General features: G+C 53.6%; 1 non-coding gene across 1 annotated transcript; it reads right to left on the reverse strand.

Annotated features, from left to right (window-relative positions):
• Positions 1-1,114: 1,114 nt before the first annotated feature.
• TRNAI-UAU (transfer RNA isoleucine (anticodon UAU)) lies at positions 1,115-1,208 on the reverse strand. The gene is made up of 2 exons: positions 1,171-1,208; positions 1,115-1,150 (listed from the first exon to the last, which is right to left on the reverse strand). It is a non-coding gene; the product is annotated as a tRNA-Ile (tRNA).
• Positions 1,209-6,089: the final 4,881 nt, after the last annotated feature.

Here is a 6,089-nt window from a genome sequence, read left to right on the forward strand (position 1 = left end):
TCTACTTGGATGTTTATTTTTAATTGGTCACTGCGGATTCCTCCCTCCTAGAACTCAGGATCCAGAGCACGGAGGCTTCACTTTTTTACTTCAGTGGGTAACCTCAGCACGAGGCACAGACCCAGTAAAACCGCAGGCATTCCATATTTGTTAAATGACCGCCTTTGAAGTAAAGAGCCCAGGAGAGGGAGTGGGTTTAAGGTTGATAATCTTCCCACGTGTCGATGTTACAGACCCGACGGGGTTAAGGTCAGAACAGCGCAGAGGTCAGCAGGATGCTGGGCTCTGCGTTCAAACGAGAGGGCTGGGTGCGACAGAAAGGGTAGACCTCGGTTCTTACGGAGAGGCTGTAATCAAGGGAACGAATGCCACACAAAGAATGCGTATGTCCTTAGCCGAGAGCAAAGCGGAGGGCGGAACTGTAGGGAATGTCGTATTTAAGGAACAGAAGAGGAGGAGGCCCTGAGACAGAATAAATCCAGGAGCGCCTGGACAAAAAAACAGGCAACCTTGAATCATTTATTTCAGACACAGCGTCAGAATGACAGCAGCTCGGCAAACAGGCCTTGTCTGTTTATTTTCTGATGAAATTAGGAAGAAGGACGTACCCAGCCACCTGTGCCCGGTGCCTCACTGCGGGAGGCTGGCCGAGGCGACTCAAATCCCACGAAGATTTCACAGGTGGAATCCGGCCACCAGACGGCGCCCTGCGGCTTCAGAACTAAGATGCGGGAGCGCCCCCCCCCCGCCCGCCCCCATCCGCACCCCCCGAGCTGACAGCAGAGAGCACGCCCCGGCGCTCCGCTCCCCCGCCCACTTCCCAAAGAGCTGCGGAATCCTTTAAGGAAAGGAGCGGAGAAAGGATGGGGCCCCCTCCGCCGATATGCAATGGCTGTGAGGTCCCCTGACCCGGGAGAAGCGCCTCTGCCTGGACAAATTCAAGTTGCCTCCTTCTGGTGTGCGGTTTCGTCCCGTTCGAAAACCACCAAATGCCCTCCATATCCGCGGTCTCGCCACGGAAAAGAACACAGGCTCCCTCCAGCGCTTTGTCCGGAGGAGGAGAGGGAAACGCACCCGAAGAAAAGGAGTGTGAAACCGCAAAGGGAAGAAAACATGCTCCAGGTGAGGCTCGAACTCACAACCTCGGCATCACCCGCACATATACTGCTGTATAAGTACCGCGCGCTAACCGATTGCGCCACTGGAGCATGCTTTCCCCGCACCGCCAGCGCGCGCTCTACAGAGCCTGGGGCCGGCGCGCGGGCACGCGGACGCGCGGGGACCCGCCCGCACCCGCCGCCCCGCTGCGAGCCGACGCACGCCGCCGTCCCGACGCCTGCCCCTCCCCCGCGGGACGCGCGCGCGCTCCGCCCTCCCGGCTCCGCCCCCTCCCCCCCCCCCCCCCAACGGCCCCCCGTGGGGCGGGGCCGGTGTCCGCGGGCGGGAGCCGTGGGGCCGCCCCGCCCGCACCTCCGGGAGGCTCCCACCGCGCCCGGGGCGCCGACGGGCCGAGTCCCCGGCCCTGGCTCCGCGCGCCCCCCTGGAGTCCGCGCCCGCCGGCTCCTCGAGCCCGGGTCCCAGCCCGCCGCTCCGGCAGCTCCCGCGGGAACCGCTGGAGTCGAGACCCCTCCCCGCTGGTGCTGCGCGTCACGGCGGCCAAGGCCCGGTCCACACCCCCCCACCCCATCCCTCCACCCCATCCCTCCACCCCCCTCCTCCACCCCCCTTCCTTCACACTCCCACCCCCATCCTCACCCTGCTCCTCCCCCCACCCCTCCAACCCCCCCACCTCAACACCCCCTTCAACACCCCAACCCCACCGCACCTCCACACCCCCCAAACCCCTCCACCTCCCCACCCCACTCTCCTCCACCCCACTCCGCCCCCCCATACCCCCTTCTACCCCCCACCTCCCTCTCCACCCCACTCTATTCCACTCCCCACCCGCATTCCTCCACCCCCCCACCCCCCCTCCTCCACCCCGCTGGGTCTTGCAGGTTCCTGGCTGTTTGCCTCCGTGATGTCATGCCCACCCACAACCCTCGTCCCCTCCATGTGGCCTTTAATCATAAAAGCCCCTTGTGTGCACTGGTCTGCTGGCTTATTCGTTTGATTTGGGCCCGCGGAAACTGCAACCATTAAAGTGTAAGCACACACGAGATACGAGGCCTTTTTGCTTTTGTGGAACAATTCCTGTGCAGGAGAAGTGGAATCGTTTAAAGAAGAGAATAGCCTGCCCAGTATTCTTGACCACACACTGCCTCACAGTCGGGGCTGAGAGGAATAGACCGGCGACCAGGTTCCTCCTCCCAGACACACGCACGGCGGGGGAGGGGAGCGCAGACCATCGCTGGGCCGCTGTCATTCCACGTGTGTGACACCCGAACACGAGAGGTGAGAAGCAACACTAGAACTTCGGTAGATGACCCTCAACCGGAGAAGTCCTCCCCCCCCCCTCCCCCGCCACGGCCTCCAGAGACCAAGTTGGCCTGACCTCTAGAGACCATCCCAGAGACCATCCCATCTGAACAGCAGCCGTGGGCAGGCCCTGTTCTACGGCCTCCTGTAAATCCCAGGGCAGCGTCCATGGGGCCGTGTCCCGGATCCGGATCCAGATAAGAGCCCGCATCTTGGGAATTACAGTTCTTAAGAGGTGGAAACTTACAAGACTTGGGGCGCCACCGGATCTTAAGCTGATTTTCATCAGAGAAGCCAAATCTGTGACACAACATAGGCCTTAAAGCATAAAATCGTGTGCGTGGGGAAAAGCAGGAAGCTAAATGCTTAGAATCGTTAATGGTAAAAAAAAAAAAATAATAACCGTCTTCTGATCTCCACCTTCTGTCGTGTGGAAGGCTGGCCCGTCTGGACGACATCATGGGCTCCCCACCAGCCGCTGACATCAGCTGCAGTTTCACAGTGGGGGCACCAGCGGGAGGCCAGAGAGGACACGGAGGTGGGGGTATCTATCTCTCTGCACTCCTTTCTGGGCCTCACCTCCGTCTAGCTCATCCAAGTGGACCTTTCCTTCATCTCCAATAATGGCTTCTTCCCTGCTGCTTCAGGCCCTAGGGATGCTAACCACCTGTCAGCAGTAGCTGTGTTCTCTGTCCTTCCCCTCAACCTGCCCACACCTTTGTCAAATAGCCTGTTTATGAACCCCTTCTAAGACTATCCATTGTGAAGGTTCCCTCCGCACCTGAGTTCCTGGGTGATAGGAGCCGTGATATAACTGGCAGTGTTCGGAATGACTGGCCGTGGTTTGGGAGGTAGTGTGTGATATTATGTTTTGAAGGGGGGGGCACCAACGTGGAAATAGGCATATTGTTGTGATTGATGGGGTTCAGAACACGCTAGCCCAAAATATGGCAAGTTGGCAAATCAACAATTTCAAGCGGAAGGAGCTTGAGAAAATGTGAGAAGCAGGAAGGTCACTCTGACCCGCCCCCTGCCCGTCTGCCCCGAAGCAGGTCATAAAACTCCTGTGTCAGAGGTACCCTGAGGAAAACAGCATCCTTATCTCCAAAGACAAAGGGACCCCGGGACCCCGGGAAGAATCCAAACAGTGTCTCCCGGTTTACCTTTCGGCCTGTCACGGGTCTGCAGGCTCGTCCATTCTTCATCAAGCTTGGCGTAAAAATAATCAGGCTTAACCCTGTCTTCAGGTCTTATTTCCTTATGAAGGCTCCCGGGTCATGTACACCTTATGTCAAATAAACTTGTGTGCTTTCCTCCTGTGAATCTGCCTTTGTCAGTTTAATTTTGAGACCCGGCCGGGGACCCTACGAGGGTCAAGGAAAACCTTTTTCCCTCCCTTGCATAATAGCAATACAAATAAAGGGCAACCACTGGGTCTTTAACCCACTTTTCAAGAAGACAATGGACATATGGTAGCAACTGAAATGTCCCATTAAAGTCATCTCAGCCAGTAACTCTAGGAAATACTCAAATTCTGTCTCAAAAAGATAATTCTATAGAGTCCATGATTCAAGGTCCTCATTATTCTGCGTCTGCAAGAGGCAGATGCGGCTGGACTTCATTTGCCATTTGAGAAAAGTGGTGTCTTTTTATAACCCGGGGAAAATGCCATTTACCTTTGGGTGTATCTTCTCTTCACAAGTCTTTAAGACCATATTAATAATGCGGAAATGTTGAAATAGCATTTGAAACACCTCAGAGCCTGGCTGCTATGTGCTTTGGGGGCACAAAACATTCCAACCCCTCTGAATCTGTATTTTTAGAATAGTGATTCCTCCCCCTGGAGGAACTGAAAAATTGCCTAGCACCATACCCGCGAACAGTCCTCACCCTCAGAGACTGAGTTTATTGGTTTGGGCTAGATCCCCAAAATCAACAGTTTTAAAAAGCTCCCAGTTGACCCTAATAATTATAAACCCTCCCTGTCTCTAAATCTAAGAAAATAAATAAAAATAAGAGAAAGTGTTTGGATCCCTAGCAAGTATCCAGAGCGGAGAAAAGGCTAAAGTTATATGTCCATTTTTTAAAGGTCACCCGAAGAATGAACAGTTACGAGCACCAATCTAAAAGAAGAGAACTGAGTAGGTTCTCTGTACACACTGCCAGGTACTTCATAGAATGAATCAATTACGTAAGAGCTGAAAGCAAACAGTAGTATCCTCCAATTTGGAAACATGTAGATTGTCGGTGGGAGGTGGGGGCTGCAACCTGGGCAAAGGTTGCACAACATCCTTCCAGACCGAAGACTCATCTCCCCCAACACCGATCAGGGGAACGTCCCTCAAGATGAAAGAAGTGCCAAACCTCAGTCTGTTGGCGTCTTCCATGTAGGATGACGTTAGGAGAGTCTTCGAGGAAGAATTATCCAGAATGACTAACCTCCAAGAATAAACCATGTCTTGGCAGGTCACAAAGGAACGAAGGAAATTAATGTGGAAAAATGGGTCGATTACTGAAAAGATGCCCAAAAGGTCTGTAGCCCCCTCCAGCCCTGTGGAGAAATCGGCATTGTGTACAAGACCCAAAGAACCCTGAGATTCTGTGTGTGTGTGTGTGTATGTGTGTGTGTGTGTCTTTTTCTCTCTCTCTCTCTATCCCCCCATCTCAATTCCTCTCTCTTCCCCCCTCTCTCCCTCTGTCCCCGCTCTCTCTGTCTCTGTCTCTGTTTCTTTCTGTGTGTCCCCCTCTCTCTCTTCCCACCCCCTCTCTCTTTCCCCAGAAGGGCGGTGAGGATGGGGGTAGGGAGAGATAGGATTAGTGGAGGTCTATGGTCCGAAGGCTCACTTTCTCTGATAACCTCAAACCAACGCTTTCACCCAAATCAGAAGAACTATCCAAAACTGACATGTTAGAATGCGTCTCTTATGGCCCTTTAAACAACGTTTCAAAGACTCATCGTACCAATCAGAGTTCTTACCTGTATATGGCCAACCCAACCGTGCAACAAGTGGGTAAGAAATCCACCAGAATTCCTGAGGAGGCCAGAGGGCCAGGCGTAGACGCTGTGCAACCAGCAATAACGCCCCATCCACCCACCACCGCCCTCCCAGCACAGCTGCACCGCCAGGCAGTGGTGCAAGGTTCTTCTGAAAAATGAACACATCTTCTGCCCCTCTCAGCGGAGCCGATGCTCGCACTCCCTGCTTTTCCACGTCCACAGCGCCTGAACCGAAGCCGGACGTGGGTCAGGGGGCCGGTGGCAGCTGGGTCACATGCTTATGCTCTGGCTTCGAAGCAAAATGAGTTTAAAGACGTCAAAACTGAATGAAAACAGAGCCTGAAGAGCAAATAAAATGCGCTACAGCATTTACAAAGTAGAGACAGCGAGTAACCCTAACAAACTGAGTCTGTGACAAAACAAGATTAGGGAAAAATTCATGAAATTCAAAGGAAAACAACAAACACGGAAACAGAATCACGTAGGTTTTACCGAAACACGACGGAGATCTAAACAATCTGGTGGCCGGTGTCTGAAGTAGAGAAAAATGAAGTGAAACAAGAAATAAAACGTCAACAAAAATGTTTGCAAATATTTACAAAGAAAGTCATCTTCCAGGAAAAACAAATATTGAATCCGTCAAAACTGAGATATCTTGTCATTGTTACCAAAC

The sequence above is a fragment of the Prionailurus viverrinus genome, chromosome B2 (assembly GCF_022837055.1).
Source record: "Prionailurus viverrinus isolate Anna chromosome B2, UM_Priviv_1.0, whole genome shotgun sequence".
Taxonomy (NCBI): Eukaryota; Metazoa; Chordata; class Mammalia; order Carnivora; family Felidae; genus Prionailurus; species Prionailurus viverrinus.